At 55.5% G+C, this 25,847-nt stretch overlaps 7 pseudogenes; all 7 read left to right on the top strand.

Moving 5' to 3' along the window:
* The first annotated feature begins 2,468 nt into the window (after nucleotides 1-2,468).
* Nucleotides 2,469-2,588, top strand: LOC147350746 (5S ribosomal RNA; annotated as a pseudogene).
* A 3,424-nt stretch (nucleotides 2,589-6,012) lies between these two features.
* Nucleotides 6,013-6,132, top strand: LOC147350745 (5S ribosomal RNA; annotated as a pseudogene).
* A 3,426-nt stretch (nucleotides 6,133-9,558) lies between these two features.
* Nucleotides 9,559-9,678, top strand: LOC147350744 (5S ribosomal RNA; annotated as a pseudogene).
* A 3,426-nt stretch (nucleotides 9,679-13,104) lies between these two features.
* Nucleotides 13,105-13,224, top strand: LOC147350743 (5S ribosomal RNA; annotated as a pseudogene).
* Nucleotides 13,225-16,650: 3,426 nt separating this feature from the next.
* Nucleotides 16,651-16,770, top strand: LOC147350742 (5S ribosomal RNA; annotated as a pseudogene).
* Nucleotides 16,771-20,196: 3,426 nt separating this feature from the next.
* On the top strand, nucleotides 20,197-20,316 carry LOC147350741 (5S ribosomal RNA; annotated as a pseudogene).
* A 3,427-nt stretch (nucleotides 20,317-23,743) lies between these two features.
* On the top strand, nucleotides 23,744-23,863 carry LOC147350740 (5S ribosomal RNA; annotated as a pseudogene).
* Nucleotides 23,864-25,847: the final 1,984 nt, after the last annotated feature.

Here is a 25,847-nt window from a genome sequence, read left to right as displayed (position 1 = left end):
CCTCTGGAAAGCCTTCCCTGACACCCAGGTTTTGTGGTGAGGGAAGAGGCCCCTCTTATAGGTTCTCAAAGGATCTGCCTGTGATGTATCATTAGAGTCGTCTCAGTGAAAGCAGGAACTCTGTGTCTTCTTCTCTCCGCCTTCTATTCCCTGAAACTTATTACATGCCTCCTAGCTCATCGTAGGTGCTCAGTATTTACTTAGTGTGTGAAAGACAGAAAAGCTCTTGGAAGCCTCAAGGGGTCACTTGGCTCGGCACTTTTGATCTCTTTGTATGTTTGGCGATTCAATTCTTTCCTTTCCTGGGTTGATGTGTACACTATATTCGAGGCACAATCTAAGGCATGAAGACATATCCATACATAGAGGTTCTTGCTTTCAAGGAACTCGTACAGCAGATTTCTACAAGTTAGGGCTTTTCAAAGGCTCTAGAAGCATGAGAACGTTCATTATGCTCCATTTTCATTTCAAAGAACGATCGTTTGACTTCCATAGCAAAGGTGGAGACCTTCCAACGTTGAGTCCATTACTTATACCTTGACCATTTCAGGCAAGTCTTGTGGTTCCTTCTGGACGTGTGTGGCTCTTGCAGAAATGTGAAGATCTTCCATCGTCCTCAGACTTTGGTGTCATTTGCAATCATCCAGAAAGCTTCCAGGTCTAGGTTCCAGACCACCACCACACACAGTCAGTAGCCAACGGAGTGGATTCCAGGAATACGTGTTGTTCACCCGCATTACCGTTGATATTGTTGCTGCACACTCAATGCAGTGGGCAGGGCCTGGATTGTCCACTGGGTCTCATGCGGAATGGAAAGAAGGGCTTCCCCCCACACACACACACCACCCCCACTGTTGACAGCCTTGTGACTAGAAACGGTCCCCGAAACAAGAATCAGACAAACCAGAGAAGCCCAGATGATAGTCCTTGAGATGAAGGAACTAAGCAGCTGGTTGAGATGGCACCAAGGGGAAAGGTTGCTCTTTTTGTCTGCCCCTCTACTCCTTTCTTCCTGGACACCTTAGGGCTTCGTCATGGAGATTTGAAAGAAAGTGCACAAAAGTCATATGTGTTGAATCAAGATTTTGCATTTAACCATCTCTCAAAAAGGAAGAGAGCTTCACCTGCACATGTTTCTTTCAAAAACGTCCATTGCTTTTCAATTCTGGGGTTTCTCTCTTGCCTTGTTCAGTTAGCCTTAACAGTAAAAATCAACGAAAACTACATAAAGATTCAAAGATACCAACAAAGGACAGCTTCTGTTTTTGAAATCATCTTTCCATTTAGTAGAACACGAGCTCTATTCTTTGTATTTTGCCTAGGGAATGAGCAATGTCCTGGTTCAGATGGCAAGGCATCCGCGCGCAGGAGACTGGGGTTTGATCCCTGGGTCGGGAAGATCCCGCCGGAGAAGGAAATGGCAACCCACTCCCAGTATCCTCGCCTGGGAAATGCCACGGACAGAGGAGCCTGATGGGCCGCAGTCCATGGGTTGTATTAAAGTTGGGCTCAACCCAGCAACTACGAACACAAGTATTTCCAAAGACCACACTCAAGTGTGTGTGTGTGTGTGTGTGTGTGTGTGTGTGTGTGTGTGTGTGTGTCTGTATCTCCTCTTGCCGTCTTGGAGTCTGTCTCGGAATCTTCATGTATTTCTGCCTCTGTATCTCCTGACAGCCAGCCGCCGGCCCGTTCGTCTTGCCCCCGCCTCTCCCAGGCGCTCTGGCTCTGGCTGAGGAGCTTGCGCAGGCCAGCTGTCTCCCTTGGCGTGGGTGCGTGCGAGTGTCTGTGTGTCTGTCTGTGTGCCTGCCTGTGGCTCGTCTGCTCTCTCAGGAAGGTCGAAGGCTTGGCGTGGGGGCAAAGGGGGGGCCTCGGTAGTGCGAAGGGGAGGGGCTGAGGCGCTCCGCTCGACCGCGCCTCCCTGGCTTCTGCTGGGTTTGGGCACCGGACAGGTGCCGGGCAAGTTGGGCGCTCAAGTTTCGCTGCGCCTAGGCCCGCAGGAGGTTCAGAGGCCCCTGGGCCGCTGGGGTTGGGAGGCGGCGGGCGCCGAAGACCGACACATCTGGGGCCGCGCGGGCCTGAGCGGCGAATGGGATCCGGGGGAGGCCCCGCTCAGCCAGCGCGGCCGGGTCTGGAGTTGCCGCGGGTGGGAGGGCGCCGAGACCTCCGCACCCCTCAGCCCAGCCCCCAGGCCCCGCGCGCACGCATGCACGCACGCCCTCCCGGTCAATGGGGGGTCCTGGAAGCCCCTCGGGCCCCCGGGCCCGGCCAGGCGCTTGCTGCTCTGGTGTTGGCGGTGTTCCGGGGGGCGGGCCGGCGTCAGCAGGCTGGAGTCCGGTCGCGGGTCGTGCGGCTCAAGTACAGCACGCCCCGCGACGAGAGGTGCGGCCCGTTGGCCCGACCTGCAGGGCAGAGCGAAAGGGAGGCGAAGCGCAAGGCTCTTAGGGCGCCCCGAGCCAAGCGCCACTGTCTCAGGCCGTATCAGCCTGAAGGCGCCCGATCTCGTCTGATCTCGGAAGCTAAGCAGGGTCGGGCCCGGTTAGGATCTTGGATGGGAGACCACCTGGGAATCCCGGGTGCTCGAGGCTTTTTGCCTACCAGAAGAGGTCCTTTAGCCCCCGCCGCGCATCCCGATTCTTGGATCCCCCCCCGCAGCCCCAGCCCCTCCCGGGCCGCGGGGAGCGGCTGGCCGGGGCCCCGACTCCCGCTGCAGACCTGGGTTGCCTCCGCGCGGCCCGCGAGCCCCTCCGCATTCGCATTCGGCTTCCAGGACACCCGACGACCGGCAGTCCCGTCTCCATCTGGGGCTCCTTTGGCTTGCCTCAGGCAATCCCGGGGCTTGCACGGACTCCCGCCAGAGCCCCAGCCCCCGCCCCACCCCCTGCCTCGCAGGCCATCGCGCATGCGCATGTGCGCACGCACGCACAGATAGATGTGCCCAAACGGGGCATCTATCTTGTTCACTTATACCGTGGGTGTGTCCATGCCTGGGAGTCGGACTGCTGAACCATACGCTACTTCCACTTTTAGTTCCTTCGGGAACCTCCATATTCTTTTCCATACCGGCTCTACCCACGCCCATTCCTACTCCCCGTGGAGGAGAGTTCCCTTTGCTCCACATCTTCTCCAGCACTGGTTATTGACAGACATTGCAGTGAGGCCCAATCGGACTCATGTGAAGTGGTCCCTCCTTGGAGTTTGGAGTTGAGCCTCTCCAATCATTAGTGATGTGGAGCAAGATGACCTTTTGGAAATGCAGATGCAATGCTGTCACCTCCCTGCTCCAACGGCTCTCGTATTTTCCCAGCATATTGAAGATACGACCACTTCCCTTCAGGCTTGCTCCTCACGTTCTTCTCTGATGTCTTTTGCCTGGAATGCCCTCTGCACTCTTTGGCTTCCATCCCATAGGGCATTTTTCGTTTCTTGAATGTCCTAAGTTTCCCTGGTCACATAGCCTTCCAAGATGCTATTTTCCCGGCCTGAAATTCTTCCTGCATCTCAACCCTGGTTTACCTAGGTTCAACCTATGGACCTCAACGAAATGGTGCCTCTGGAAAGCCTTCCCTGACACCCAGGTTTTGTGGTGAGGGAAGAGGCCCCTCTTATAGGTTCTCAAAGGATCTGCCTGTGATGTATCATTAGAGTCGTCTCAGTGAAAGCAGGAACTCTGTGTCTTCTTCTCTCCGCCTTCTATTCCCTGAAACTTATTACATGCCTCCTAGCTCATCGTAGGTGCTCAGTATTTACTTAGTGTGTGAAAGACAGAAAAGCTCTTGGAAGCCTCAAGGGGTCACTTGGCTCGGCACTTTTGATCTCTTTGTATGTTTGGCGATTCAATTCTTTCCTTTCCTGGGTTGATGTGTACACTATATTCGAGGCACAATCTAAGGCATGAAGACATATCCATACATAGAGGTTCTTGCTTTCAAGGAACTCGTACAGCAGATTTCTACAAGTTAGGGCTTTTCAAAGGCTCTAGAAGCATGAGAACGTTCATTATGCTCCATTTTCATTTCAAAGAACGATCGTTTGACTTCCATAGCAAAGGTGGAGACCTTCCAACGTTGAGTCCATTACTTATACCTTGACCATTTCAGGCAAGTCTTGTGGTTCCTTCTGGACGTGTGTGGCTCTTGCAGAAATGTGAAGATCTTCCATCGTCCTCAGACTTTGGTGTCATTTGCAATCATCCAGAAAGCTTCCAGGTCTAGGTTCCAGACCACCACCACACACAGTCAGTAGCCAACGGAGTGGATTCCAGGAATACGTGTTGTTCACCCGCATTACCGTTGATATTGTTGCTGCACACTCAATGCAGTGGGCAGGGCCTGGATTGTCCACTGGGTCTCATGCGGAATGGAAAGAAGGGCTTCCCCCCACACACACACACCACCCCCACTGTTGACAGCCTTGTGACTAGAAACGGTCCCCGAAACAAGAATCAGACAAACCAGAGAAGCCCAGATGATAGTCCTTGAGATGAAGGAACTAAGCAGCTGGTTGAGATGGCACCAAGGGGAAAGGTTGCTCTTTTTGTCTGCCCCTCTACTCCTTTCTTCCTGGACACCTTAGGGCTTCGTCATGGAGATTTGAAAGAAAGTGCACAAAAGTCATATGTGTTGAATCAAGATTTTGCATTTAACCATCTCTCAAAAAGGAAGAGAGCTTCACCTGCACATGTTTCTTTCAAAAACGTCCATTGCTTTTCAATTCTGGGGTTTCTCTCTTGCCTTGTTCAGTTAGCCTTAACAGTAAAAATCAACGAAAACTACATAAAGATTCAAAGATACCAACAAAGGACAGCTTCTGTTTTTGAAATCATCTTTCCATTTAGTAGAACACGAGCTCTATTCTTTGTATTTTGCCTAGGGAATGAGCAATGTCCTGGTTCAGATGGCAAGGCATCCGCGCGCAGGAGACTGGGGTTTGATCCCTGGGTCGGGAAGATCCCGCCGGAGAAGGAAATGGCAACCCACTCCCAGTATCCTCGCCTGGGAAATGCCACGGACAGAGGAGCCTGATGGGCCGCAGTCCATGGGTTGTATTAAAGTTGGGCTCAACCCAGCAACTACGAACACAAGTATTTCCAAAGACCACACTCAAGTGTGTGTGTGTGTGTGTGTGTGTGTGTGTGTGTGTGTGTGTCTGTATCTCCTCTTGCCGTCTTGGAGTCTGTCTCGGAATCTTCATGTATTTCTGCCTCTGTATCTCCTGACAGCCAGCCGCCGGCCCGTTCGTCTTGCCCCCGCCTCTCCCAGGCGCTCTGGCTCTGGCTGAGGAGCTTGCGCAGGCCAGCTGTCTCCCTTGGCGTGGGTGCGTGCGAGTGTCTGTGTGTCTGTCTGTGTGCCTGCCTGTGGCTCGTCTGCTCTCTCAGGAAGGTCGAAGGCTTGGCGTGGGGGCAAAGGGGGGGCCTCGGTAGTGCGAAGGGGAGGGGCTGAGGCGCTCCGCTCGACCGCGCCTCCCTGGCTTCTGCTGGGTTTGGGCACCGGACAGGTGCCGGGCAAGTTGGGCGCTCAAGTTTCGCTGCGCCTAGGCCCGCAGGAGGTTCAGAGGCCCCTGGGCCGCTGGGGTTGGGAGGCGGCGGGCGCCGAAGACCGACACATCTGGGGCCGCGCGGGCCTGAGCGGCGAATGGGATCCGGGGGAGGCCCCGCTCAGCCAGCGCGGCCGGGTCTGGAGTTGCCGCGGGTGGGAGGGCGCCGAGACCTCCGCACCCCTCAGCCCAGCCCCCAGGCCCCGCGCGCACGCATGCACGCACGCCCTCCCGGTCAATGGGGGGTCCTGGAAGCCCCTCGGGCCCCCGGGCCCGGCCAGGCGCTTGCTGCTCTGGTGTTGGCGGTGTTCCGGGGGGCGGGCCGGCGTCAGCAGGCTGGAGTCCGGTCGCGGGTCGTGCGGCTCAAGTACAGCACGCCCCGCGACGAGAGGTGCGGCCCGTTGGCCCGACCTGCAGGGCAGAGCGAAAGGGAGGCGAAGCGCAAGGCTCTTAGGGCGCCCCGAGCCAAGCGCCACTGTCTCAGGCCGTATCAGCCTGAAGGCGCCCGATCTCGTCTGATCTCGGAAGCTAAGCAGGGTCGGGCCCGGTTAGGATCTTGGATGGGAGACCACCTGGGAATCCCGGGTGCTCGAGGCTTTTTGCCTACCAGAAGAGGTCCTTTAGCCCCCGCCGCGCATCCCGATTCTTGGATCCCCCCCCGCAGCCCCAGCCCCTCCCGGGCCGCGGGGAGCGGCTGGCCGGGGCCCCGACTCCCGCTGCAGACCTGGGTTGCCTCCGCGCGGCCCGCGAGCCCCTCCGCATTCGCATTCGGCTTCCAGGACACCCGACGACCGGCAGTCCCGTCTCCATCTGGGGCTCCTTTGGCTTGCCTCAGGCAATCCCGGGGCTTGCACGGACTCCCGCCAGAGCCCCAGCCCCCGCCCCACCCCCTGCCTCGCAGGCCATCGCGCATGCGCATGTGCGCACGCACGCACAGATAGATGTGCCCAAACGGGGCATCTATCTTGTTCACTTATACCGTGGGTGTGTCCATGCCTGGGAGTCGGACTGCTGAACCATACGCTACTTCCACTTTTAGTTCCTTCGGGAACCTCCATATTCTTTTCCATACCGGCTCTACCCACGCCCATTCCTACTCCCCGTGGAGGAGAGTTCCCTTTGCTCCACATCTTCTCCAGCACTGGTTATTGACAGACATTGCAGTGAGGCCCAATCGGACTCATGTGAAGTGGTCCCTCCTTGGAGTTTGGAGTTGAGCCTCTCCAATCATTAGTGATGTGGAGCAAGATGACCTTTTGGAAATGCAGATGCAATGCTGTCACCTCCCTGCTCCAACGGCTCTCGTATTTTCCCAGCATATTGAAGATACGACCACTTCCCTTCAGGCTTGCTCCTCACGTTCTTCTCTGATGTCTTTTGCCTGGAATGCCCTCTGCACTCTTTGGCTTCCATCCCATAGGGCATTTTTCGTTTCTTGAATGTCCTAAGTTTCCCTGGTCACATAGCCTTCCAAGATGCTATTTTCCCGGCCTGAAATTCTTCCTGCATCTCAACCCTGGTTTACCTAGGTTCAACCTATGGACCTCAACGAAATGGTGCCTCTGGAAAGCCTTCCCTGACACCCAGGTTTTGTGGTGAGGGAAGAGGCCCCTCTTATAGGTTCTCAAAGGATCTGCCTGTGATGTATCATTAGAGTCGTCTCAGTGAAAGCAGGAACTCTGTGTCTTCTTCTCTCCGCCTTCTATTCCCTGAAACTTATTACATGCCTCCTAGCTCATCGTAGGTGCTCAGTATTTACTTAGTGTGTGAAAGACAGAAAAGCTCTTGGAAGCCTCAAGGGGTCACTTGGCTCGGCACTTTTGATCTCTTTGTATGTTTGGCGATTCAATTCTTTCCTTTCCTGGGTTGATGTGTACACTATATTCGAGGCACAATCTAAGGCATGAAGACATATCCATACATAGAGGTTCTTGCTTTCAAGGAACTCGTACAGCAGATTTCTACAAGTTAGGGCTTTTCAAAGGCTCTAGAAGCATGAGAACGTTCATTATGCTCCATTTTCATTTCAAAGAACGATCGTTTGACTTCCATAGCAAAGGTGGAGACCTTCCAACGTTGAGTCCATTACTTATACCTTGACCATTTCAGGCAAGTCTTGTGGTTCCTTCTGGACGTGTGTGGCTCTTGCAGAAATGTGAAGATCTTCCATCGTCCTCAGACTTTGGTGTCATTTGCAATCATCCAGAAAGCTTCCAGGTCTAGGTTCCAGACCACCACCACACACAGTCAGTAGCCAACGGAGTGGATTCCAGGAATACGTGTTGTTCACCCGCATTACCGTTGATATTGTTGCTGCACACTCAATGCAGTGGGCAGGGCCTGGATTGTCCACTGGGTCTCATGCGGAATGGAAAGAAGGGCTTCCCCCCCCCCACACACACCACCCCCACTGTTGACAGCCTTGTGACTAGAAACGGTCCCCGAAACAAGAATCAGACAAACCAGAGAAGCCCAGATGATAGTCCTTGAGATGAAGGAACTAAGCAGCTGGTTGAGATGGCACCAAGGGGAAAGGTTGCTCTTTTTGTCTGCCCCTCTACTCCTTTCTTCCTGGACACCTTAGGGCTTCGTCATGGAGATTTGAAAGAAAGTGCACAAAAGTCATATGTGTTGAATCAAGATTTTGCATTTAACCATCTCTCAAAAAGGAAGAGAGCTTCACCTGCACATGTTTCTTTCAAAAACGTCCATTGCTTTTCAATTCTGGGGTTTCTCTCTTGCCTTGTTCAGTTAGCCTTAACAGTAAAAATCAACGAAAACTACATAAAGATTCAAAGATACCAACAAAGGACAGCTTCTGTTTTTGAAATCATCTTTCCATTTAGTAGAACACGAGCTCTATTCTTTGTATTTTGCCTAGGGAATTAGCAATGTCCTGGTTCAGATGGCAAGGCATCCGCGCGCAGGAGACTGGGGTTTGATCCCTGGGTCGGGAAGATCCCGCCGGAGAAGGAAATGGCAACCCACTCCCAGTATCCTCGCCTGGGAAATGCCACGGACAGAGGAGCCTGATGGGCCGCAGTCCATGGGTTGTATTAAAGTTGGGCTCAACCCAGCAACTACGAACACAAGTATTTCCAAAGACCACACTCAAGTGTGTGTGTGTGTGTGTGTGTGTGTGTGTGTGTGTGTGTGTGTCTGTATCTCCTCTTGCCGTCTTGGAGTCTGTCTCGGAATCTTCATGTATTTCTGCCTCTGTATCTCCTGACAGCCAGCCGCCGGCCCGTTCGTCTTGCCCCCGCCTCTCCCAGGCGCTCTGGCTCTGGCTGAGGAGCTTGCGCAGGCCAGCTGTCTCCCTTGGCGTGGGTGCGTGCGAGTGTCTGTGTGTCTGTCTGTGTGCCTGCCTGTGGCTCGTCTGCTCTCTCAGGAAGGTCGAAGGCTTGGCGTGGGGGCAAAGGGGGGGCCTCGGTAGTGCGAAGGGGAGGGGCTGAGGCGCTCCGCTCGACCGCGCCTCCCTGGCTTCTGCTGGGTTTGGGCACCGGACAGGTGCCGGGCAAGTTGGGCGCTCAAGTTTCGCTGCGCCTAGGCCCGCAGGAGGTTCAGAGGCCCCTGGGCCGCTGGGGTTGGGAGGCGGCGGGCGCCGAAGACCGACACATCTGGGGCCGCGCGGGCCTGAGCGGCGAATGGGATCCGGGGGAGGCCCCGCTCAGCCAGCGCGGCCGGGTCTGGAGTTGCCGCGGGTGGGAGGGCGCCGAGACCTCCGCACCCCTCAGCCCAGCCCCCAGGCCCCGCGCGCACGCATGCACGCACGCCCTCCCGGTCAATGGGGGGTCCTGGAAGCCCCTCGGGCCCCCGGGCCCGGCCAGGCGCTTGCTGCTCTGGTGTTGGCGGTGTTCCGGGGGGCGGGCCGGCGTCAGCAGGCTGGAGTCCGGTCGCGGGTCGTGCGGCTCAAGTACAGCACGCCCCGCGACGAGAGGTGCGGCCCGTTGGCCCGACCTGCAGGGCAGAGCGAAAGGGAGGCGAAGCGCAAGGCTCTTAGGGCGCCCCGAGCCAAGCGCCACTGTCTCAGGCCGTATCAGCCTGAAGGCGCCCGATCTCGTCTGATCTCGGAAGCTAAGCAGGGTCGGGCCCGGTTAGGATCTTGGATGGGAGACCACCTGGGAATCCCGGGTGCTCGAGGCTTTTTGCCTACCAGAAGAGGTCCTTTAGCCCCCGCCGCGCATCCCGATTCTTGGATCCCCCCCCGCAGCCCCAGCCCCTCCCGGGCCGCGGGGAGCGGCTGGCCGGGGCCCCGACTCCCGCTGCAGACCTGGGTTGCCTCCGCGCGGCCCGCGAGCCCCTCCGCATTCGCATTCGGCTTCCAGGACACCCGACGACCGGCAGTCCCGTCTCCATCTGGGGCTCCTTTGGCTTGCCTCAGGCAATCCCGGGGCTTGCACGGACTCCCGCCAGAGCCCCAGCCCCCGCCCCACCCCCTGCCTCGCAGGCCATCGCGCATGCGCATGTGCGCACGCACGCACAGATAGATGTGCCCAAACGGGGCATCTATCTTGTTCACTTATACCGTGGGTGTGTCCATGCCTGGGAGTCGGACTGCTGAACCATACGCTACTTCCACTTTTAGTTCCTTCGGGAACCTCCATATTCTTTTCCATACCGGCTCTACCCACGCCCATTCCTACTCCCCGTGGAGGAGAGTTCCCTTTGCTCCACATCTTCTCCAGCACTGGTTATTGACAGACATTGCAGTGAGGCCCAATCGGACTCATGTGAAGTGGTCCCTCCTTGGAGTTTGGAGTTGAGCCTCTCCAATCATTAGTGATGTGGAGCAAGATGACCTTTTGGAAATGCAGATGCAATGCTGTCACCTCCCTGCTCCAACGGCTCTCGTATTTTCCCAGCATATTGAAGATACGACCACTTCCCTTCAGGCTTGCTCCTCACGTTCTTCTCTGATGTCTTTTGCCTGGAATGCCCTCTGCACTCTTTGGCTTCCATCCCATAGGGCATTTTTCGTTTCTTGAATGTCCTAAGTTTCCCTGGTCACATAGCCTTCCAAGATGCTATTTTCCCGGCCTGAAATTCTTCCTGCATCTCAACCCTGGTTTACCTAGGTTCAACCTATGGACCTCAACGAAATGGTGCCTCTGGAAAGCCTTCCCTGACACCCAGGTTTTGTGGTGAGGGAAGAGGCCCCTCTTATAGGTTCTCAAAGGATCTGCCTGTGATGTATCATTAGAGTCGTCTCAGTGAAAGCAGGAACTCTGTGTCTTCTTCTCTCCGCCTTCTATTCCCTGAAACTTATTACATGCCTCCTAGCTCATCGTAGGTGCTCAGTATTTACTTAGTGTGTGAAAGACAGAAAAGCTCTTGGAAGCCTCAAGGGGTCACTTGGCTCGGCACTTTTGATCTCTTTGTATGTTTGGCGATTCAATTCTTTCCTTTCCTGGGTTGATGTGTACACTATATTCGAGGCACAATCTAAGGCATGAAGACATATCCATACATAGAGGTTCTTGCTTTCAAGGAACTCGTACAGCAGATTTCTACAAGTTAGGGCTTTTCAAAGGCTCTAGAAGCATGAGAACGTTCATTATGCTCCATTTTCATTTCAAAGAACGATCGTTTGACTTCCATAGCAAAGGTGGAGACCTTCCAACGTTGAGTCCATTACTTATACCTTGACCATTTCAGGCAAGTCTTGTGGTTCCTTCTGGACGTGTGTGGCTCTTGCAGAAATGTGAAGATCTTCCATCGTCCTCAGACTTTGGTGTCATTTGCAATCATCCAGAAAGCTTCCAGGTCTAGGTTCCAGACCACCACCACACACAGTCAGTAGCCAACGGAGTGGATTCCAGGAATACGTGTTGTTCACCCGCATTACCGTTGATATTGTTGCTGCACACTCAATGCAGTGGGCAGGGCCTGGATTGTCCACTGGGTCTCATGCGGAATGGAAAGAAGGGCTTCCCCCCCCCCACACACACCACCCCCACTGTTGACAGCCTTGTGACTAGAAACGGTCCCCGAAACAAGAATCAGACAAACCAGAGAAGCCCAGATGATAGTCCTTGAGATGAAGGAACTAAGCAGCTGGTTGAGATGGCACCAAGGGGAAAGGTTGCTCTTTTTGTCTGCCCCTCTACTCCTTTCTTCCTGGACACCTTAGGGCTTCGTCATGGAGATTTGAAAGAAAGTGCACAAAAGTCATATGTGTTGAATCAAGATTTTGCATTTAACCATCTCTCAAAAAGGAAGAGAGCTTCACCTGCACATGTTTCTTTCAAAAACGTCCATTGCTTTTCAATTCTGGGGTTTCTCTCTTGCCTTGTTCAGTTAGCCTTAACAGTAAAAATCAACGAAAACTACATAAAGATTCAAAGATACCAACAAAGGACAGCTTCTGTTTTTGAAATCATCTTTCCATTTAGTAGAACACGAGCTCTATTCTTTGTATTTTGCCTAGGGAATTAGCAATGTCCTGGTTCAGATGGCAAGGCATCCGCGCGCAGGAGACTGGGGTTTGATCCCTGGGTCGGGAAGATCCCGCCGGAGAAGGAAATGGCAACCCACTCCCAGTATCCTCGCCTGGGAAATGCCACGGACAGAGGAGCCTGATGGGCCGCAGTCCATGGGTTGTATTAAAGTTGGGCTCAACCCAGCAACTACGAACACAAGTATTTCCAAAGACCACACTCAAGTGTGTGTGTGTGTGTGTGTGTGTGTGTGTGTGTGTGTGTGTGTCTGTATCTCCTCTTGCCGTCTTGGAGTCTGTCTCGGAATCTTCATGTATTTCTGCCTCTGTATCTCCTGACAGCCAGCCGCCGGCCCGTTCGTCTTGCCCCCGCCTCTCCCAGGCGCTCTGGCTCTGGCTGAGGAGCTTGCGCAGGCCAGCTGTCTCCCTTGGCGTGGGTGCGTGCGAGTGTCTGTGTGTCTGTCTGTGTGCCTGCCTGTGGCTCGTCTGCTCTCTCAGGAAGGTCGAAGGCTTGGCGTGGGGGCAAAGGGGGGGCCTCGGTAGTGCGAAGGGGAGGGGCTGAGGCGCTCCGCTCGACCGCGCCTCCCTGGCTTCTGCTGGGTTTGGGCACCGGACAGGTGCCGGGCAAGTTGGGCGCTCAAGTTTCGCTGCGCCTAGGCCCGCAGGAGGTTCAGAGGCCCCTGGGCCGCTGGGGTTGGGAGGCGGCGGGCGCCGAAGACCGACACATCTGGGGCCGCGCGGGCCTGAGCGGCGAATGGGATCCGGGGGAGGCCCCGCTCAGCCAGCGCGGCCGGGTCTGGAGTTGCCGCGGGTGGGAGGGCGCCGAGACCTCCGCACCCCTCAGCCCAGCCCCCAGGCCCCGCGCGCACGCATGCACGCACGCCCTCCCGGTCAATGGGGGGTCCTGGAAGCCCCTCGGGCCCCCGGGCCCGGCCAGGCGCTTGCTGCTCTGGTGTTGGCGGTGTTCCGGGGGGCGGGCCGGCGTCAGCAGGCTGGAGTCCGGTCGCGGGTCGTGCGGCTCAAGTACAGCACGCCCCGCGACGAGAGGTGCGGCCCGTTGGCCCGACCTGCAGGGCAGAGCGAAAGGGAGGCGAAGCGCAAGGCTCTTAGGGCGCCCCGAGCCAAGCGCCACTGTCTCAGGCCGTATCAGCCTGAAGGCGCCCGATCTCGTCTGATCTCGGAAGCTAAGCAGGGTCGGGCCCGGTTAGGATCTTGGATGGGAGACCACCTGGGAATCCCGGGTGCTCGAGGCTTTTTGCCTACCAGAAGAGGTCCTTTAGCCCCCGCCGCGCATCCCGATTCTTGGATCCCCCCCCGCAGCCCCAGCCCCTCCCGGGCCGCGGGGAGCGGCTGGCCGGGGCCCCGACTCCCGCTGCAGACCTGGGTTGCCTCCGCGCGGCCCGCGAGCCCCTCCGCATTCGCATTCGGCTTCCAGGACACCCGACGACCGGCAGTCCCGTCTCCATCTGGGGCTCCTTTGGCTTGCCTCAGGCAATCCCGGGGCTTGCACGGACTCCCGCCAGAGCCCCAGCCCCCGCCCCACCCCCTGCCTCGCAGGCCATCGCGCATGCGCATGTGCGCACGCACGCACAGATAGATGTGCCCAAACGGGGCATCTATCTTGTTCACTTATACCGTGGGTGTGTCCATGCCTGGGAGTCGGACTGCTGAACCATACGCTACTTCCACTTTTAGTTCCTTCGGGAACCTCCATATTCTTTTCCATACCGGCTCTACCCACGCCCATTCCTACTCCCCGTGGAGGAGAGTTCCCTTTGCTCCACATCTTCTCCAGCACTGGTTATTGACAGACATTGCAGTGAGGCCCAATCGGACTCATGTGAAGTGGTCCCTCCTTGGAGTTTGGAGTTGAGCCTCTCCAATCATTAGTGATGTGGAGCAAGATGACCTTTTGGAAATGCAGATGCAATGCTGTCACCTCCCTGCTCCAACGGCTCTCGTATTTTCCCAGCATATTGAAGATACGACCACTTCCCTTCAGGCTTGCTCCTCACGTTCTTCTCTGATGTCTTTTGCCTGGAATGCCCTCTGCACTCTTTGGCTTCCATCCCATAGGGCATTTTTCGTTTCTTGAATGTCCTAAGTTTCCCTGGTCACATAGCCTTCCAAGATGCTATTTTCCCGGCCTGAAATTCTTCCTGCATCTCAACCCTGGTTTACCTAGGTTCAACCTATGGACCTCAACGAAATGGTGCCTCTGGAAAGCCTTCCCTGACACCCAGGTTTTGTGGTGAGGGAAGAGGCCCCTCTTATAGGTTCTCAAAGGATCTGCCTGTGATGTATCATTAGAGTCGTCTCAGTGAAAGCAGGAACTCTGTGTCTTCTTCTCTCCGCCTTCTATTCCCTGAAACTTATTACATGCCTCCTAGCTCATCGTAGGTGCTCAGTATTTACTTAGTGTGTGAAAGACAGAAAAGCTCTTGGAAGCCTCAAGGGGTCACTTGGCTCGGCACTTTTGATCTCTTTGTATGTTTGGCGATTCAATTCTTTCCTTTCCTGGGTTGATGTGTACACTATATTCGAGGCACAATCTAAGGCATGAAGACATATCCATACATAGAGGTTCTTGCTTTCAAGGAACTCGTACAGCAGATTTCTACAAGTTAGGGCTTTTCAAAGGCTCTAGAAGCATGAGAACGTTCATTATGCTCCATTTTCATTTCAAAGAACGATCGTTTGACTTCCATAGCAAAGGTGGAGACCTTCCAACGTTGAGTCCATTACTTATACCTTGACCATTTCAGGCAAGTCTTGTGGTTCCTTCTGGACGTGTGTGGCTCTTGCAGAAATGTGAAGATCTTCCATCGTCCTCAGACTTTGGTGTCATTTGCAATCATCCAGAAAGCTTCCAGGTCTAGGTTCCAGACCACCACCACACACAGTCAGTAGCCAACGGAGTGGATTCCAGGAATACGTGTTGTTCACCCGCATTACCGTTGATATTGTTGCTGCACACTCAATGCAGTGGGCAGGGCCTGGATTGTCCACTGGGTCTCATGCGGAATGGAAAGAAGGGCTTCCCCCCCCCCACACACACCACCCCCACTGTTGACAGCCTTGTGACTAGAAACGGTCCCCGAAACAAGAATCAGACAAACCAGAGAAGCCCAGATGATAGTCCTTGAGATGAAGGAACTAAGCAGCTGGTTGAGATGGCACCAAGGGGAAAGGTTGCTCTTTTTGTCTGCCCCTCTACTCCTTTCTTCCTGGACACCTTAGGGCTTCGTCATGGAGATTTGAAAGAAAGTGCACAAAAGTCATATGTGTTGAATCAAGATTTTGCATTTAACCATCTCTCAAAAAGGAAGAGAGCTTCACCTGCACATGTTTCTTTCAAAAACGTCCATTGCTTTTCAATTCTGGGGTTTCTCTCTTGCCTTGTTCAGTTAGCCTTAACAGTAAAAATCAACGAAAACTACATAAAGATTCAAAGATACCAACAAAGGACAGCTTCTGTTTTTGAAATCATCTTTCCATTTAGTAGAACACGAGCTCTATTCTTTGTATTTTGCCTAGGGAATTAGCAATGTCCTGGTTCAGATGGCAAGGCATCCGCGCGCAGGAGACTGGGGTTTGATCCCTGGGTCGGGAAGATCCCGCCGGAGAAGGAAATGGCAACCCACTCCCAGTATCCTCGCCTGGGAAATGCCACGGACAGAGGAGCCTGATGGGCCGCAGTCCATGGGTTGTATTAAAGTTGGGCTCAACCCAGCAACTACGAACACAAGTATTTCCAAAGACCACACTCAAGTGTGTGTGTGTGTGTGTGTGTGTGTGTGTGTGTGTGTGTGTGTCTGTATCTCCTCTTGCCGTCTTGGAGTCTGTCTCGGAATCTTCATGTATTTCTGCCTCTGTATCTCCTGACAGCCAGCCGCCGGCCCGTTCGTCTTGCCCCCGCCTCTCCCAGGCGCTCTGGCTCTGGCTGAGGAGCTTGCGCAGGCCAGCTGTCTCCCTTGGCGTGGGTGCGTGCGAGTGTCTGTGTGTCTGTCTGTGTGCCTGCCTGTGGCTCGTCTGCTCTCTCAGGAAGGTCGAAGGCTTGGCGTGGGGGCAAAGGGGGGGCCTCGGTAGTGCGAAGGGGAGGGGCTGAGGCGCTCCGCTCGACCGCGCCTCCCTGGCTTCTGCTGGGTTTGGGCACCGGACAGGTGCCGGGCAAGTTGGGCGCTCAAGTTTCGCTGCGCCTAGGCCCGCAGGAGGTTCAGAGGCCCCTGGGCCGCTGGGGTTGGGAGGCGGCGGGCGCCGAAGACCGACACATCTGGGGCCGCGCGGGCCTGAGCGGCGAATGGGATCCGGGGGAGGCCCCGCTCAGCCAGCGCGGCCGGGTCTGGAGTTGCCGCGGGTGGGAGGGCGCCGAGACCTCCGCACCCCTCAGCCCAGCCCCCAGGCCCCGCGCGCACGCATGCACGCACGCCCTCCCGGTCAATGGGGGGTCCTGGAAGCCCCTCGGGCCCCCGGGCCCGGCCAGGCGCTTGCTGCTCTGGTGTTGGCGGTGTTCCGGGGGGCGGGCCGGCGTCAGCAGGCTGGAGTCCGGTCGCGGGTCGTGCGGCTCAAGTACAGCACGCCCCGCGACGAGAGGTGCGGCCCGTTGGCCCGACCTGCAGGGCAGAGCGAAAGGGAGGCGAAGCGCAAGGCTCTTAGGGCGCCCCGAGCCAAGCGCCACTGTCTCAGGCCGTATCAGCCTGAAGGCGCCCGATCTCGTCTGATCTCGGAAGCTAAGCAGGGTCGGGCCCGGTTAGGATCTTGGATGGGAGACCACCTGGGAATCCCGGGTGCTCGAGGCTTTTTGCCTACCAGAAGAGGTCCTTTAGCCCCCGCCGCGCATCCCGATTCTTGGATCCCCCCCCGCAGCCCCAGCCCCTCCCGGGCCGCGGGGAGCGGCTGGCCGGGGCCCCGACTCCCGCTGCAGACCTGGGTTGCCTCCGCGCGGCCCGCGAGCCCCTCCGCATTCGCATTCGGCTTCCAGGACACCCGACGACCGGCAGTCCCGTCTCCATCTGGGGCTCCTTTGGCTTGCCTCAGGCAATCCCGGGGCTTGCACGGACTCCCGCCAGAGCCCCAGCCCCCGCCCCACCCCCTGCCTCGCAGGCCATCGCGCATGCGCATGTGCGCACGCACGCACAGATAGATGTGCCCAAACGGGGCATCTATCTTGTTCACTTATACCGTGGGTGTGTCCATGCCTGGGAGTCGGACTGCTGAACCATACGCTACTTCCACTTTTAGTTCCTTCGGGAACCTCCATATTCTTTTCCATACCGGCTCTACCCACGCCCATTCCTACTCCCCGTGGAGGAGAGTTCCCTTTGCTCCACATCTTCTCCAGCACTGGTTATTGACAGACATTGCAGTGAGGCCCAATCGGACTCATGTGAAGTGGTCCCTCCTTGGAGTTTGGAGTTGAGCCTCTCCAATCATTAGTGATGTGGAGCAAGATGACCTTTTGGAAATGCAGATGCAATGCTGTCACCTCCCTGCTCCAACGGCTCTCGTATTTTCCCAGCATATTGAAGATACGACCACTTCCCTTCAGGCTTGCTCCTCACGTTCTTCTCTGATGTCTTTTGCCTGGAATGCCCTCTGCACTCTTTGGCTTCCATCCCATAGGGCATTTTTCGTTTCTTGAATGTCCTAAGTTTCCCTGGTCACATAGCCTTCCAAGATGCTATTTTCCCGGCCTGAAATTCTTCCTGCATCTCAACCCTGGTTTACCTAGGTTCAACCTATGGACCTCAACGAAATGGTGCCTCTGGAAAGCCTTCCCTGACACCCAGGTTTTGTGGTGAGGGAAGAGGCCCCTCTTATAGGTTCTCAAAGGATCTGCCTGTGATGTATCATTAGAGTCGTCTCAGTGAAAGCAGGAACTCTGTGTCTTCTTCTCTCCGCCTTCTATTCCCTGAAACTTATTACATGCCTCCTAGCTCATCGTAGGTGCTCAGTATTTACTTAGTGTGTGAAAGACAGAAAAGCTCTTGGAAGCCTCAAGGGGTCACTTGGCTCGGCACTTTTGATCTCTTTGTATGTTTGGCGATTCAATTCTTTCCTTTCCTGGGTTGATGTGTACACTATATTCGAGGCACAATCTAAGGCATGAAGACATATCCATACATAGAGGTTCTTGCTTTCAAGGAACTCGTACAGCAGATTTCTACAAGTTAGGGCTTTTCAAAGGCTCTAGAAGCATGAGAACGTTCATTATGCTCCATTTTCATTTCAAAGAACGATCGTTTGACTTCCATAGCAAAGGTGGAGACCTTCCAACGTTGAGTCCATTACTTATACCTTGACCATTTCAGGCAAGTCTTGTGGTTCCTTCTGGACGTGTGTGGCTCTTGCAGAAATGTGAAGATCTTCCATCGTCCTCAGACTTTGGTGTCATTTGCAATCATCCAGAAAGCTTCCAGGTCTAGGTTCCAGACCACCACCACACACAGTCAGTAGCCAACGGAGTGGATTCCAGGAATACGTGTTGTTCACCCGCATTACCGTTGATATTGTTGCTGCACACTCAATGCAGTGGGCAGGGCCTGGATTGTCCACTGGGTCTCATGCGGAATGGAAAGAAGGGCTTCCCCCCACACACACACACCACCCCCACTGTTGACAGCCTTGTGACTAGAAACGGTCCCCGAAACAAGAATCAGACAAACCAGAGAAGCCCAGATGATAGTCCTTGAGATGAAGGAACTAAGCAGCTGGTTGAGATGGCACCAAGGGGAAAGGTTGCTCTTTTTGTCTGCCCCTCTACTCCTTTCTTCCTGGACACCTTAGGGCTTCGTCATGGAGATTTGAAAGAAAGTGCACAAAAGTCATATGTGTTGAATCAAGATTTTGCATTTAACCATCTCTCAAAAAGGAAGAGAGCTTCACCTGCACATGTTTCTTTCAAAAACGTCCATTGCTTTTCAATTCTGGGGTTTCTCTCTTGCCTTGTTCAGTTAGCCTTAACAGTAAAAATCAACGAAAACTACATAAAGATTCAAAGATACCAACAAAGGACAGCTTCTGTTTTTGAAATCATCTTTCCATTTAGTAGAACACGAGCTCTATTCTTTGTATTTTGCCTAGGGAATTAGCAATGTCCTGGTTCAGATGGCAAGGCATCCGCGCGCAGGAGACTGGGGTTTGATCCCTGGGTCGGGAAGATCCCGCCGGAGAAGGAAATGGCAACCCACTCCCAGTATCCTCGCCTGGGAAATGCCACGGACAGAGGAGCCTGATGGGCCGCAGTCCATGGGTTGTATTAAAGTTGGGCTCAACCCAGCAACTACGAACACAAGTATTTCCAAAGACCACACTCAAGTGTGTGTGTGTGTGTGTGTGTGTGTGTGTGTGTGTGTGTGTGTCTGTATCTCCTCTTGCCGTCTTGGAGTCTGTCTCGGAATCTTCATGTATTTCTGCCTCTGTATCTCCTGACAGCCAGCCGCCGGCCCGTTCGTCTTGCCCCCGCCTCTCCCAGGCGCTCTGGCTCTGGCTGAGGAGCTTGCGCAGGCCAGCTGTCTCCCTTGGCGTGGGTGCGTGCGAGTGTCTGTGTGTCTGTCTGTGTGCCTGCCTGTGGCTCGTCTGCTCTCTCAGGAAGGTCGAAGGCTTGGCGTGGGGGCAAAGGGGGGGCCTCGGTAGTGCGAAGGGGAGGGGCTGAGGCGCTCCGCTCGACCGCGCCTCCCTGGCTTCTGCTGGGTTTGGGCACCGGACAGGTGCCGGGCAAGTTGGGCGCTCAAGTTTCGCTGCGCCTAGGCCCGCAGGAGGTTCAGAGGCCCCTGGGCCGCTGGGGTTGGGAGGCGGCGGGCGCCGAAGACCGACACATCTGGGGCCGCGCGGGCCTGAGCGGCGAATGGGATCCGGGGGAGGCCCCGCTCAGCCAGCGCGGCCGGGTCTGGAGTTGCCGCGGGTGGGAGGGCGCCGAGACCTCCGCACCCCTCAGCCCAGCCCCCAGGCCCCGCGCGCACGCATGCACGCACGCCCTCCCGGTCAATGGGGGGTCCTGGAAGCCCCTCGGGCCCCCGGGCCCGGCCAGGCGCTTGCTGCTCTGGTGTTGGCGGTGTTCCGGGGGGCGGGCCGGCGTCAGCAGGCTGGAGTCCGGTCGCGGGTCGTGCGGCTCAAGTACAGCACGCCCCGCGACGAGAGGTGCGGCCCGTTGGCCCGACCTGCAGGGCAGAGCGAAAGGGAGGCGAAGCGCAAGGCTCTTAGGGCGCCCCGAGCCAAGCGCCACTGTCTCAGGCCGTATCAGCCTGAAGGCGCCCGATCTCGTCTGATCTCGGAAGCTAAGCAGGGTCGGGCCCGGTTAGGATCTTGGATGGGAGACCACCTGGGAATCCCGGGTGCTCGAGGCTTTTTGCCTACCAGAAGAGGTCCTTTAGCCCCCGCCGCGCATCCCGATTCTTGGATCCCCCCCCCGCAGCCCCAGCCCCTCCCGGGCCGCGGGGAGCGGCTGGCCGGGGCCCCGACTCCCGCTGCAGACCTGGGTTGCCTCCGCGCGGCCCGCGAGCCCCTCCGCATTCGCATTCGGCTTCCAGGACACCCGACGACCGGCAGTCCCGTCTCCATCTGGGGCTCCTTTGGCTTGCCTCAGGCAATCCCGGGGCTTGCACGGACTCCCGCCAGAGCCCCAGCCCCCGCCCCACCCCCTGCCTCGCAGGCCATCGCGCATGCGCATGTGCGCACGCACGCACAGATAGATGTGCCCAAACGGGGCATCTATCTTGTTCACTTATACCGTGGGTGTGTCCATGCCTGGGAGTCGGACTGCTGAACCATACGCTACTTCCACTTTTAGTTCCTTCGGGAACCTCCATATTCTTTTCCATACCGGCTCTACCCACGCCCATTCCTACTCCCCGTGGAGGAGAGTTCCCTTTGCTCCACATCTTCTCCAGCACTGGTTATTGACAGACATTGCAGTGAGGCCCAATCGGACTCATGTGAAGTGGTCCCTCCTTGGAGTTTGGAGTTGAGCCTCTCCAATCATTAGTGATGTGGAGCAAGATGACCTTTTGGAAATGCAGATGCAATGCTGTCACCTCCCTGCTCCAACGGCTCTCGTATTTTCCCAGCATATTGAAGATACGACCACTTCCCTTCAGGCTTGCTCCTCACGTTCTTCTCTGATGTCTTTTGCCTGGAATGCCCTCTGCACTCTTTGGCTTCCATCCCATAGGGCATTTTTCGTTTCTTGAATGTCCTAAGTTTCCCTGGTCACATAGCCTTCCAAGATGCTATTTTCCCGGCCTGAAATTCTTCCTGCATCTCAACCCTGGTTTACCTAGGTTCAACCTATGGACCTCAACGAAATGGTGCCTCTGGAAAGCCTTCCCTGACACCCAGGTTTTGTGGTGAGGGAAGAGGCCCCTCTTATAGGTTCTCAAAGGATCTGCCTGTGATGTATCATTAGAGTCGTCTCAGTGAAAGCAGGAACTCTGTGTCTTCTTCTCTCCGCCTTCTATTCCCTGAAACTTATTACATGCCTCCTAGCTCATCGTAGGTGCTCAGTATTTACTTAGTGTGTGAAAGACAGAAAAGCTCTTGGAAGCCTCAAGGGGTCACTTGGCTCGGCACTTTTGATCTCTTTGTATGTTTGGCGATTCAATTCTTTCCTTTCCTGGGTTGATGTGTACACTATATTCGAGGCACAATCTAAGGCATGAAGACATATCCATACATAGAGGTTCTTGCTTTCAAGGAACTCGTACAGCAGATTTCTACAAGTTAGGGCTTTTCAAAGGCTCTAGAAGCATGAGAACGTTCATTATGCTCCATTTTCATTTCAAAGAACGATCGTTTGACTTCCATAGCAAAGGTGGAGACCTTCCAACGTTGAGTCCATTACTTATACCTTGACCATTTCAGGCAAGTCTTGTGGTTCCTTCTGGACGTGTGTGGCTCTTGCAGAAATGTGAAGATCTTCCATCGTCCTCAGACTTTGGTGTCATTTGCAATCATCCAGAAAGCTTCCAGGTCTAGGTTCCAGACCACCACCACACACAGTCAGTAGCCAACGGAGTGGATTCCAGGAATACGTGTTGTTCACCCGCATTACCGTTGATATTGTTGCTGCACACTCAATGCAGTGGGCAGGGCCTGGATTGTCCACTGGGTCTCATGCGGAATGGAAAGAAGGGCTTCCCCCCACACACACACACCACCCCCACTGTTGACAGCCTTGTGACTAGAAACGGTCCCCGAAACAAGAATCAGACAAACCAGAGAAGCCCAGATGATAGTCCTTGAGATGAAGGAACTAAGCAGCTGGTTGAGATGGCACCAAGGGGAAAGGTTGCTCTTTTTGTCTGCCCCTCTACTCCTTTCTTCCTGGACACCTTAGGGCTTCGTCATGGAGATTTGAAAGAAAGTGCACAAAAGTCATATGTGTTGAATCAAGATTTTGCATTTAACCATCTCTCAAAAAGGAAGAGAGCTTCACCTGCACATGTTTCTTTCAAAAACGTCCATTGCTTTTCAATTCTGGGGTTTCTCTCTTGCCTTGTTCAGTTAGCCTTAACAGTAAAAATCAACGAAAACTACATAAAGATTCAAAGATACCAACAAAGGACAGCTTCTGTTTTTGAAATCATCTTTCCATTTAGTAGAACACGAGCTCTATTCTTTGTATTTTGCCTAGGGAATGAGCAATGTCCTGGTTCAGATGGCAAGGCATCCGCGCGCAGGAGACTGGGGTTTGATCCCTGGGTCGGGAAGATCCCGCCGGAGAAGGAAATGGCAACCCACTCCCAGTATCCTCGCCTGGGAAATGCCACGGACAGAGGAGCCTGATGGGCCGCAGTCCATGGGTTGTATTAAAGTTGGGCTCAACCCAGCAACTACGAACACAAGTATTTCCAAAGACCACACTCAAGTGTGTGTGTGTGTGTGTGTGTGTGTGTGTGTGTGTGTGTGTGTCTGTATCTCCTCTTGCCGTCTTGGAGTCTGTCTCGGAATCTTCATGTATTTCTGCCTCTGTATCTCCTGACAGCCAGCCGCCGGCCCGTTCGTCTTGCCCCCGCCTCTCCCAGGCGCTCTGGCTCTGGCTGAGGAGCTTGCGCAGGCCAGCTGTCTCCCTTGGCGTGGGTGCGTGCGAGTGTCTGTGTGTCTGTCTGTGTGCCTGCCTGTGGCTCGTCTGCTCTCTCAGGAAGGTCGAAGGCTTGGCGTGGGGGCAAAGGGGGGGCCTCGGTAGTGCGAAGGGGAGGGGCTGAGGCGCTCCGCTCGACCGCGCCTCCCTGGCTTCTGCTGGGTTTGGGCACCGGACAGGTGCCGGGCAAGTTGGGCGCTCAAGTTTCGCTGCGCCTAGGCCCGCAGGAGGTTCAGAGGCCCCTGGGCCGCTGGGGTTGGGAGGCGGCGGGCGCCGAAGACCGACACATCTGGGGCCGCGCGGGCCTGAGCGGCGAATGGGATCCGGGGGAGGCCCCGCTCAGCCAGCGCGGCCGGGTCTGGAGTTGCCGCGGGTGGGAGGGCGCCGAGACCTCCGCACCCCTCAGCCCAGCCCCCAGGCCCCGCGCGCACGCATGCACGCACGCCCTCCCGGTCAATGGGGGGTCCTGGAAGCCCCTCGGGCCCCCGGGCCCGGCCAGGCGCTTGCTGCTCTGGTGTTGGCGGTGTTCCGGGGGGCGGGCCGGCGTCAGCAGGCTGGAGTCCGGTCGCGGGTCGTGCGGCTCAAGTACAGCACGCCCCGCGACGAGAGGTGCGGCCCGTTGGCCCGACCTGCAGGGCAGAGCGAAAGGGAGGCGAAGCGCAAGGCTCTTAGGGCGCCCCGAGCCAAGCGCCACTGTCTCAGGCCGTATCAGCCTGAAGGCGCCCGATCTCGTCTGATCTCGGAAGCTAAGCAGGGTCGGGCCCGGTTAGGATCTTGGATGGGAGACCACCTGGGAATCCCGGGTGCTCGAGGCTTTTTGCCTACCAGAAGAGGTCCTTTAGCCCCCGCCGCGCATCCCGATTCTTGGATCCCCCCCCGCAGCCCCAGCCCCTCCCGGGCCGCGGGGAGCGGCTGGCCGGGGCCCCGACTCCCGCTGCAGACCTGGGTTGCCTCCGCGCGGCCCGCGAGCCCCTCCGCATTCGCATTCGGCTTCCAGGACACCCGACGACCGGCAGTCCCGTCTCCATCTGGGGCTCCTTTGGCTTGCCTCAGGCAATCCCGGGGCTTGCACGGACTCCCGCCAGAGCCCCAGCCCCCGCCCCACCCCCTGCCTCGCAGGCCATCGCGCATGCGCATGTGCGCACGCACGCACAGATAGATGTGCCCAAACGGGGCATCTATCTTGTTCACTTATACCGTGGGTGTGTCCATGCCTGGGAGTCGGACTGCTGAACCATACGCTACTTCCACTTTTAGTTCCTTCGGGAACCTCCATATTCTTTTCCATACCGGCTCTACCCACGCCCATTCCTACTCCCCGTGGAGGAGAGTTCCCTTTGCTCCACATCTTCTCCAGCACTGGTTATTGACAGACATTGCAGTGAGGCCCAATCGGACTCATGTGAAGTGGTCCCTCCTTGGAGTTTGGAGTTGAGCCTCTCCAATCATTAGTGATGTGGAGCAAGATGACCTTTTGGAAATGCAGATGCAATGCTGTCACCTCCCTGCTCCAACGGCTCTCGTATTTTCCCAGCATATTGAAGATACGACCACTTCCCTTCAGGCTTGCTCCTCACGTTCTTCTCTGATGTCTTTTGCCTGGAATGCCCTCTGCACTCTTTGGCTTCCATCCCATAGGGCATTTTTCGTTTCTTGAATGTCCTAAGTTTCCCTGGTCACATAGCCTTCCAAGATGCTATTTTCCCGGCCTGAAATTCTTCCTGCATCTCAACCCTGGTTTACCTAGGTTCAACCTATGGACCTCAACGAAATGGTGCCTCTGGAAAGCCTTCCCTGACACCCAGGTTTTGTGGTGAGGGAAGAGGCCCCTCTTATAGGTTCTCAAAGGATCTGCCTGTGATGTATCATTAGAGTCGTCTCAGTGAAAGCAGGAACTCTGTGTCTTCTTCTCTCCGCCTTCTATTCCCTGAAACTTATTACATGCCTCCTAGCTCATCGTAGGTGCTCAGTATTTACTTAGTGTGTGAAAGACAGAAAAGCTCTTGGAAGCCTCAAGGGGTCACTTGGCTCGGCACTTTTGATCTCTTTGTATGTTTGGCGATTCAATTCTTTCCTTTCCTGGGTTGATGTGTACACTATATTCGAGGCACAATCTAAGGCATGAAGACATATCCATACATAGAGGTTCTTGCTTTCAAGGAACTCGTACAGCAGATTTCTACAAGTTAGGGCTTTTCAAAGGCTCTAGAAGCATGAGAACGTTCATTATGCTCCATTTTCATTTCAAAGAACGATCGTTTGACTTCCATAGCAAAGGTGGAGACCTTCCAACGTTGAGTCCATTACTTATACCTTGACCATTTCAGGCAAGTCTTGTGGTTCCTTCTGGACGTGTGTGGCTCTTGCAGAAATGTGAAGATCTTCCATCGTCCTCAGACTTTGGTGTCATTTGCAATCATCCAGAAAGCTTCCAGGTCTAGGTTCCAGACCACCACCACACACAGTCAGTAGCCAACGGAGTGGATTCCAGGAATACGTGTTGTTCACCCGCATTACCGTTGATATTGTTGCTGCACACTCAATGCAGTGGGCAGGGCCTGGATTGTCCACTGGGTCTCATGCGGAATGGAAAGAAGGGCTTCCCCCCACACACACACACCACCCCCACTGTTGACAGCCTTGTGACTAGAAACGGTCCCCGAAACAAGAATCAGACAAACCAGAGAAGCCCAGATGATAGTCCTTGAGATGAAGGAACTAAGCAGCTGGTTGAGATGGCACCAAGGGGAAAGGTTGCTCTTTTTGTCTGCCCCTCTACTCCTTTCTTCCTGGACACCT

Source organism: Bos grunniens, chromosome 20 (assembly GCF_055505025.1).
Source record: "Bos grunniens cultivar Pamir isolate PY7600 chromosome 20, Bosgru_T2T1.0, whole genome shotgun sequence".
NCBI lineage: Eukaryota > Metazoa > Chordata > Mammalia > Artiodactyla > Bovidae > Bos > Bos grunniens.
This window is presented reverse-complemented; position numbering and strand designations above follow the sequence as displayed.